Here is an 8808-nt window from a genome sequence, read left to right as displayed (position 1 = left end):
AGCGCATAAGCACCGGGGTTAATCTCACTGTAACATAGAACTATTAATACCTGTCCTGCGTCCCCAACGGGGGCTAAGATCAAATGAGATATTAGGCTGGGGCCTGATATAATTGGATGAGGTAATAGAAGGAAAAACAGTTTGAAACCTGCAAAGCATTTCCCTCCAGCGTTAGTGTAAGCTGGTATTTGTTTTTGTTATCATTCCCTCTCAGCGGAGCCCTCTTCCCAGGGCACGCTCTATAGTAGGAGCTCCCCATAACGACTGAGGCTTGAGAACAGCCAGAAGGCACGGGCACCACGAAGCCATTTAAAGCAAACCAGAGGAAGTCCAGTCCCTGACTATTTATTTTATGAAGTTAGCGGCTGGATACGTTAAGCAAATGTTTTCTTCATCGTGGCAGTCCGCGAAAACAATGGGGCAAGGGCAGCCCGGGTTGGGGCGGGGGGGCCCGGGAAGGCTCAGGCCTCCACCCCTCCTATCCCCCACCCCGAAATCTCCGGAGAATGACAGGAAAAAATTAAAGACGGGGCTTTTCTTTCCGCGGTCACATGTCTGTGCTGCTGCTGTAATCAGAACCTGAACCAATTGGAAACGTTTCCCCTCCTCCTCCTCCCCGCCCCTCCCCCGGCACGTTTCTAGCCGACCCGGTGGAGGACTCCGGGGAGTTTGCCAAACACAGCAAACACTGGGGCGTGAGCGGCCGGAGAGGGCTCGGCCTCGGATCTCTCTGCCTTCCTCCTCGGTTCCCTCCCTTCCACACTGTTCTCATTTTCCAGGACTTCCTCCTCCGGGCGAGGGAGGGGGAGGGAAGACGCTGCCGTGCGCCCGGGGTGTGTGTGTGTGGAGTGTGCGGTGTAACATGCTGTAATGGGAGGGAGCCGAGCGGCGTCTGAGAGCCCCGGACTGCAGAGACCGTTCTGATCCCCGGAGCACCCGAGCACACGCCTCCCCGAGCAAGGTCGACCTGTCCCTTCAGGTACGCGCGGCCGCCGGCCCGTCCGGGCTGAGCGGCTGGGTCTGTGTGTGTGCGGGTAACGAGCCGGAGAGGCAGCGCCCCAGGTCGGCGGCCGGAGGAGCGCGGAGCCCGGGAGGCGCAGGAGTGCGCGGCGCTCGGGCAGCTGAGCCGGCGTGGACGCCGACCCCCGGGCGCCCTTGCGCGCGGGCCGCTCGGCGAGCGAGTCGGCGCGAGAGGCGGGGACGCGCGCGGGTCCGGATCCGAGGGCGGCGGAGGTGCCTCAGGTCCGGCTAGAGTCCGTCGGCACTCGGCCGGCTGCATGGCGGTCGTGCGGCTGGGAGGTTAAGGGGCGGCGGGTACGGAGACGGCTTGCACTGTGGTCGTCGTGGTCACGAGTGCGGTGTCCACCAGGTGGGAGACCCTACTGTGTGCGTGTGTATGTGGGGGGGGGGGTGTGCTGGCCCGCAGTGACTGGCACCTGGGCGCGCACGAGAGGTTCGTCTGCGTTCCCGCTGCCTGGGCCTTTGGAGTCCTGTGTGTGTGTCAGAGGCTGGTACCCAGCGCGCGCGGCGCACCGGCTCCACGCGCTCCCCGGGGTCGAGCGCCGGCTCAGCCCCCGGCGGACGTTGGCCGCCCGAGCGCGTGGGCACTCGCCCGGGAGGCGCAAGCTGCCTCCGGGCGCGCGGCGGCGGGGGGAGGGGAGAGGAGCCTCTCCCGGGCGCGCCAGGCCCCGCCCCGCCTCCCGGCCGGCACACCTGGCCCGCGCCCCACCTGCCGGCCGCTGGGGGCGGGTCCGGGGGCGTGGCCTTGGCGGGCCCGGTGGAGCCCGGCAGAGCCCGGGCGAGGGCGGGCGGCGCCTCATTCCAGGGATTCCTCGCGCTCCCGCGCTCGCGTCCGTCGCCGAGCCGGCTCTGGGCGCGCGCCGCCCGCGTGTGCGTGTGGGTGTGCGGAGCGGCGGGGGTTGGTGCGGAGCGCGGGCGCGGAGGCGCCTGCGCGTGGGCGCACCCCCGGAGTGCGCCCGCCCCCGTGCGCCCCGCGGTCGCGCCCCTGCCTCTGCCCCCAGTGGGGCCCGGCCGGCCCGAAGTGGGCGCTCCCGCAGCCGCCCGGCGGTGAGTACGGGGGAACCGGGCCGGGCGAGGGCTGGCCTGCGGGGAACTCAGGGGGGGCTGACTCGGAGCGGGACGGGGGCGTCCTCCTGGAAGGACGAGGCGGCTTGTTCTTGCGGGGCACCTCGAGGCTCCCGGAGGGAGAACTCTAGCGTCTGGTGTGGAAGGTGTCTTGGGAGGCTGCGGCCAGCGCCCTGCAGCCCCTTGGTTGTGGCCGGCGGCTAAGGACGGCTGTGGGGCGGGATCCGGGCAGCCGGGACCGGCTCTTCCTCTGTATACTTCCTGCCCCCTCCCCAAAACAAGACGGCACACTCTTCCTGCAGGGAGTGCAGGCCTCGCCGCAAAGCAAAGGTCTTTTTCTTTTCTGTTTTGCCTCAAGTCTCCTTTTACTCATCACACGGAGACCTTTAAATATCTTAGGTTAGGATGACAGTACTTGCTGGGGCTATTAGTCTTTACGCGCGCTAATGGCAAGTGTTCGTCTGTTTAAACTAGGTGATTTTTTAAAAATCGGTTTCACTTTGATCATTGGTGCTGTGTGTTTGCTAGTTGAATTGCCTTCTCTGCGGTTAATAAGAACCAGAAGCCTGGGGGGCGGGGGCGGAGGCGGGTCTTCTAGTTTCTACCAGCTGCTGGTTGCCCCCTGTATTCGAAAGGTACTGTCTCCTGTAGTTTGACTTTTTTCGAACCCAAGCCTACTTTGATGAAAACGAAGGCTTGCATTTGTTTCCTCCGAACATTCAAAGACAAAGGCAACAAGTGTTACTTCTCCCATTAGTATTGGAAGGTCACTTTTGCGTTCCATTTTAGCATACCAAAAACTGTAACTCTTTCTCTAGCGTCAGAGTCCACAGACTTGTAATGTTCATTGTTTCCTGCTTGGAGCTGATGAAGTCTGCGCATGAGCCTGCAGGGAGTAGCGTGGGTTGTTGAAAGAGCGCCGAGGGGTCAGCGTCTCAGGCTGTACTAGGGGGGTGTGTACTTGGAACAAGTTATCTATCGCCTGTCTCTCAATCTCAGTGCTCTCATTTAAATAATGGGTTAGGAAATACTTAGAAGTTTGTTGTCTGTACTCAGGACAGTTGTGTGTGTGTGTGGTTTTGTGTTTCCTGTTGCATCTGGCTGAAAAGTCATCTCGGCCCTAGTAGAAATGATGTAAACCCCTCAGTTTGTTGTTTGACTTTGGCAGTGGTTTAATCCCAGGCTGATTTCCCCCCCGCCACTGTTTTCTCACACTTCTGGGCAGCCTGCCTTTGCTTTCCATTTGGGAGAGAATGCAAACTAATTTTTATGTTGACCAAAACAATACAATTAAGAAGATAATTCTGCTATAAATAACCATGAACTGCATTCCAAAACTGTGAATGTTGTAGTAAAAACAACTCCCTAGGGGTACTTCTAGAGACTTGAGTTCAAGTCTTATCCTTCTCACCTACTAAGTTTTGTGACCAGAAAAATTTCCTGCTAGTTAAGTTTGTGCTTCATTTTCCTCTGTAAGAGCATGATAAAATCTGTTCTGATATATCAGAGTTTCAGGAATTACAGGGAATAGTGTGCTTTGAAAAATATTTTGTGTTATGCTATTTATAAAAGTCTTTGAAGACTTGAAAGAGCTTCATAAACACAGTTGTTGCAGCTTCTCCCAGCTGATTTAGAACTGCCACTGGACCTCCTAAAGATTTTAACCCTTCTTACAAAACGGTAACTTTGGAATGAACACTTTCCCTTTCAAATGGTCTGTTTGGTAAGAGTTCCGTAGTGGGAAATTCCTTTTTACTCCTTAGGGAGCCGGCCTTGTCTTCATCCTCTGGTGGTTGCCAAAACAAATCCTAAGGAAGATTTTACTTTGTGTGTGTTCCAGGTGTCTCTCCTCCATAATTTTGCCGTGCTACTTTCAGTTTGCCTTAATAAAATCGTAAATAAAATATCATAATAAAACTTGCTTTCCAGCCTTGAGTATGACTTAAAAATGAGTCGCCATAAGTCTAGAAGGTAAAAGTCACATACACTGAGAAAATGCTAATATAACTAAAATCATGACACTGTGTGGCAGCGTTAACATACCAAGTTGTCTGTTCATTGCTTGTGTTAGACAAGCTGTTGCAGCTCTGAGAACCTGGTGAAAGAGTTTTGTGTTTTATTTATTTATTTTTTGGTTAAATTTCTGCCAGGTATGTTGACTGAGGCATGTTTGTGATTCTTTTAGGGAGCCTCTCTGAAGTTAGTCAAGTCTATATGTAGGAGCTTAAGAGAAAAGGAGATAATACCAATCAGTCTCTAGCCATTTAGGATTGGTCCACATTAAAACAGATAAAAACCCAACAACTTAGAAATCAGACTGCCAAATTTTGATAATATAAACTGGCATGGTAGGGAAGGAAGGAGTGTTTGCAGGTGGTGCTGAAATCAGAAAAATCAGTGTTTGCAGGTGTCTGAGGCCTGATAGGTTATGGCCAACCTAGATAGCATGTTTAAAAGCAGAGATATTACTTTGCCAACAAAAGTCCGTCTAGTCAAGGCTATGGTTTTTCCAGTGGTCATGTATGGATGTGAGAGTTGGACGGTGAAGAAAGCTGAGCGCCGCAGAATTGATGCTTTTGAACTGTGGTGTTGGAGAAGACTCTTGAGAGTTCCTTGGACTGCAAGGAGATCCAATCAATCCATCCTAAAAGAGATCAATCCTGGGTGTTCATTGGAAGGTCTGATGTTGAAGCTGAAGCTCCAATACTTTGGGCACCTCATGCGAAGGGTTGACTCATTGGGAAAGACCCTAATGCTGGGTAGGATTGGGGGCGGGAGGAGAAGGGGACTACAGAGGATGAGATGGTTGGATGGCATCACCGACTCGATGAACATGGGTTTGGGTAGACTCCGAGAGTTGGTGATGGACAGAGAGGCTTGGCGTGCTGCAATTCATGGGGTCTCAGAGAGTCGGACACGACTGAGCGACTGAACTGAACTGAACTGAGGCCTGATAACTGGATACAGTTGATCCTCATTATTCATGGATTCCTGTATTTGTGAATTTGTCTCAGTGAAATTGATTTGCAGCCCCAAACCAGGACTTGAGGCAGTTTCGTCCTAGGCACAGGGGTTCGGCATTCACTCACTTAAGAGTTCTTAGAGGCTTTACAGAACATGTCGATGGTGAATGATGAGAACTGACCATATTTAATGATGCAGATAAGGAAAGGCCTTCCTAGTGATGCAATGTGTCATAGGTCAGAAGACTTTTCTAGGCTGCTGATAGGTGGGGAGTGGAAATTTTGGCCCACTGGGGAGCTCGACCTGGGCATCGTGGAAAGTTTGCCAACTTGGGCTGTAATGTAGGTCATGTCACTCATTCCTGGGGGTAACAGGTCCCTCAGAGGACCTGTTAGTACTTCTGAATAGGAGAGTCTCAGTATCTGAGGAAAATAAATGATAAGAACAAGCATATCCAGAGTAAACTGAAAATGCCTGTGAGGTGCTGTGGAAGGCCGAGGTGTTTAAAATAGGTTCACAGTAGCCTAAATATGAGAAAAGAAAAGATAATCCCTTGTTTTATTTGACAGCCATGTTGAAAATCGTGGTAATTGGTAGTTTATTTGAAAAGTCCAGATTTGAAATTTTATTTTCCCTCCTTGGACACGGTGGTGTCAGTGTGGCCCCCCCCCCGCCATACAGGCATTTTCCAGGGGGTATTTTTTTGTGGAGTTGAGTGAACTTCAGCCAGTAGTAAGAATTTTGCACCGGCATTGAGCAGCTTCACCTAAAGGGTGTGAAATACACGATAACCTGAGTTTGGCTTTGCAGCTGTAAGTCTATATAGGTGGCCCTCAACATGCACGTGGTCGCTTTCATACTGTCCATGTGTTTGCACAGCTGACACTGATGCCAAACTATTACAGAAGCTAAGGATTTTAGTTAATGTTGGGCAGTTTCTGTTGCTAGCATCATCAAGATGATGAAATATCACACCCCTACAGCATTCTCTCCCCAACGGGGTGGGGCATTGCTGAGGATGTCTATAGACTCAAGCCTCGGACCACTTTAGTAGACCACTTTGAGTTGAGTGCTCATGCAAAGATTTCCATCTAGAGTGGTACCTGTGATTCAGCCCAGCTGACTCTGTGTTGATGTGATGGGAGGTACAGATGAGCAGAAGACAGAATTGAGTTGATGGCAGGCACCTGATCCTGGTTCCTGATACCTGAGATGTCCCGCGTGGGGAGAAAGAGATTGGAGGCCGCCCAGCCTGTGGACCTGCCCTATTGAGCTTTCACGAGGTGGGGGTGGGGGACACATTAAAGCCTTCCAGGAGGTGTACACACCTGTACTAACTTAGTTTTCTAGAACAATGGGAGCAGCACCAACAGAGCTATTTCTCATCCTGGGGCTTATGCTGGTGGTTGACAAGCACCTGAAAGAAGCCTTCCTAGGGGCCTTAGACAAATATGTTTTTAATTCCCTGGAAATAAGCATAGAACTCGTAGAAGTATTGTTTATATTTCAGACATTCGACTATCAGATGAATTTTCAGAAATCATTCTGTGTAGAAGTAAGGAATTGGATACAAGGGGAAGTTAGGCAAGTCCTTCTCACATTGTAGATGTGTACATTTCAGGAAGGCAGGTATCCATAACTCAAGCCCAGGACATGTCCTCATAAGAGAAGCTGGACGAGCAAAGGATCCATCTATTTATACTCTGTCTTTGGAAGTATGACCATTGAAAGAGTATTATGAATAAAGACTGGTTTCTGTTTGGAAGTGTGGCACACAATTTAAGGTTGTAAGAACTACAAACAGCAAGGTGAAATTTTTCAGTTATCATTTACTCAACTTTCAGAGTTATCCCCTGGAGTTTAATAGCAGGTTGTGTTGAGCATGACTAAGTGGAAACTGTCCTTCCTGATACTGAACCTGTTCTTGGAGTTTGAAGTCCTCAGGGCTTATGTTAATTCCTGTGCGGCTGGAGTCCCAAGAATCCTTCGGCATTGCTGCCAGGGTTGTCTGCCCCCACTCTCCCCAAATGACTTGGCACGAGAATCTTCTTACCTGCCTTGGTTACTGTTCATGTGACTGTGCTTCTCTCTATACAGAAGAAGTGAAGTTATGTCCTGGTTTTCGTGTTCCAGGAGGAGAGGGCTTGCCTTCCTTTGCTTTCTCCAGAAATTATCAGATGGTTCCCTCATATATATCTCAAGGTATGGGGGAAAGAGCACAGGACTAGAAGGCTTGCCGGAAGGTATTCTTTATTTTTGGTTTTGATTGTGTGCTTTGTCAGATAACTTAAGCTAAAACATTGCTTTCTCTCCAAAAGGTCTTGATGAAAATTAGCTGAAGAATAGTAGCAAAAGCATTGGATGGTGAGTCAGGAGACTTGGATTTTAGAGTTAGCTTCTTTAGGAAGTCAGCTTACATTCTAGGCACCTTGGTTTTTCATCTGTGGAAAGCTATAATAATCCTGTTTGGCCAACTCAGTGAGGATCAGTGAGGTGATGTGTGTGAGTGTGTCATGAAAAGCATAGCTGCACAGCTGTGAGGTGTCATCTGTGACAATGTCAGGGTAGTGCTCACTTGCCTTTACTGGGAATTTTCAGTTATGAGGTTGTATCATTTAATTCCATTCACTGGGCATTTTCAGTTACATTGTTATCATTTAATTCCATTCAGTGGGTATTTTCAGTTATGTTGTATCATTTAATCCACATGCCAAGCTTGTGACCTTATGAAGTAGGCAGCCTTGTTAAGTTTTCTTTAGGTGAGCAAAGGTGGATCCAGAGAGGTTAAATGACCCCTGCAGTTGCTGTTAGGCATTTGAAGTATGGAACACCATAGGCTGAGTAAGTAAACGTATTAAACGTAGGGCTCAGACGTAGGTTTTCTGATGCTGAAGTCCCTGTTCCACTAATTTAACCGATGGAAAAGCGCAAGAAAAGTGTTAACATGAATGAGAGAGGTTTTTAGCAAGAAGAATAGAGAGGCCTGTTCTGTGAATTGAATGTTAACAGAAACAGTGTATGTGTTGCCAGAAGTTACTGTGGCCCCAGCTGGACACACTGTGGTGGAGAAACAGCCAGGAGGTGAATTCACGTCTGCTTGACGTGCCTGAAGCTATGCCTGCGTGTGGTCACCAGAATCTGGTGGCAGTTCAGTCCGAAATTTCATTTCAGTCAGCCTCACTGAGATGCACGGCTAGCCACATTGACCACAGAGTGAGCCGCTTTCGGTGTAGGTGAGCTGCTTTCGGTGTAGGTTGCTGCTGGGGCAGCGGGTTCACGTTGCCTTTTCTGTAAAGTCTCTACACAGTGTTTACCCGGCAGGAGACACCCAGTGAAAGCCTCTGATTTCTGGAGGGCCCCAGGGCCCGCACACCCCCTGGCGTTGTGGGATACTTCACACTGTAGGCTTGTCCTACCGTTGTATTTATTAGCTGAGGCCGAGCTAGCTGAGCTCAGGAAGTGGTCCTGATGGAGTGAGAGTGGGACAAGGCCAGCAGGAATTCGGGATACTGAACAGTGTGCATCTGGGAGCTAGACATCCCTTCAGGATCCCGGGAGAGTGATGTCTTCCTGTTTTAGGTTTTTGGCCAAGTGACAGTGTGGCAGGAGCATCAGGGGGTTTGACTCAGCCTCTCCCCACCTTCACTGGGTTCCGCCTTTAGCTGAGACTTGTGGTGGTGGTTTAGTTGCCAAGTCCTGTCTGACTCTTACAACCCCATGGACTCCCTGCCCAGGCTCCTCCTCGGGATCGAACTCGGC

At 50.8% G+C, this 8808-nt stretch overlaps 1 protein-coding gene across 2 annotated transcripts in view; it reads left to right on the top strand.

Annotated features, from left to right (window-relative positions):
* Positions 1–683: 683 nt before the first annotated feature.
* VGLL4 (vestigial like family member 4) overlaps positions 684–8808 on the top strand; it is a 152803-nt gene continuing 144678 nt past the window's right edge. Inside the window, exon 1 of one of the 2 annotated variants that reach the window (XM_081526125.1) lies at positions 684–979. The gene's annotated coding sequence lies outside the window, so the exon portion shown is untranslated. Of the gene's footprint in view, positions 980–1770; positions 2068–8808 lie in introns of those variants that run through there. The other variant, XM_081526126.1, reaches the window with a different exon arrangement.

This window comes from Giraffa tippelskirchi, chromosome 9 (assembly GCF_054371585.1).
Source record: "Giraffa tippelskirchi isolate mGirTip1 chromosome 9, T2T-mGirTip1v1.2.pri, whole genome shotgun sequence".
NCBI lineage: Eukaryota > Metazoa > Chordata > Mammalia > Artiodactyla > Giraffidae > Giraffa > Giraffa tippelskirchi.
The sequence above is the reverse complement of the archived record's forward strand: the minus strand, read 5'-3'. Positions and strand labels throughout refer to the sequence as shown.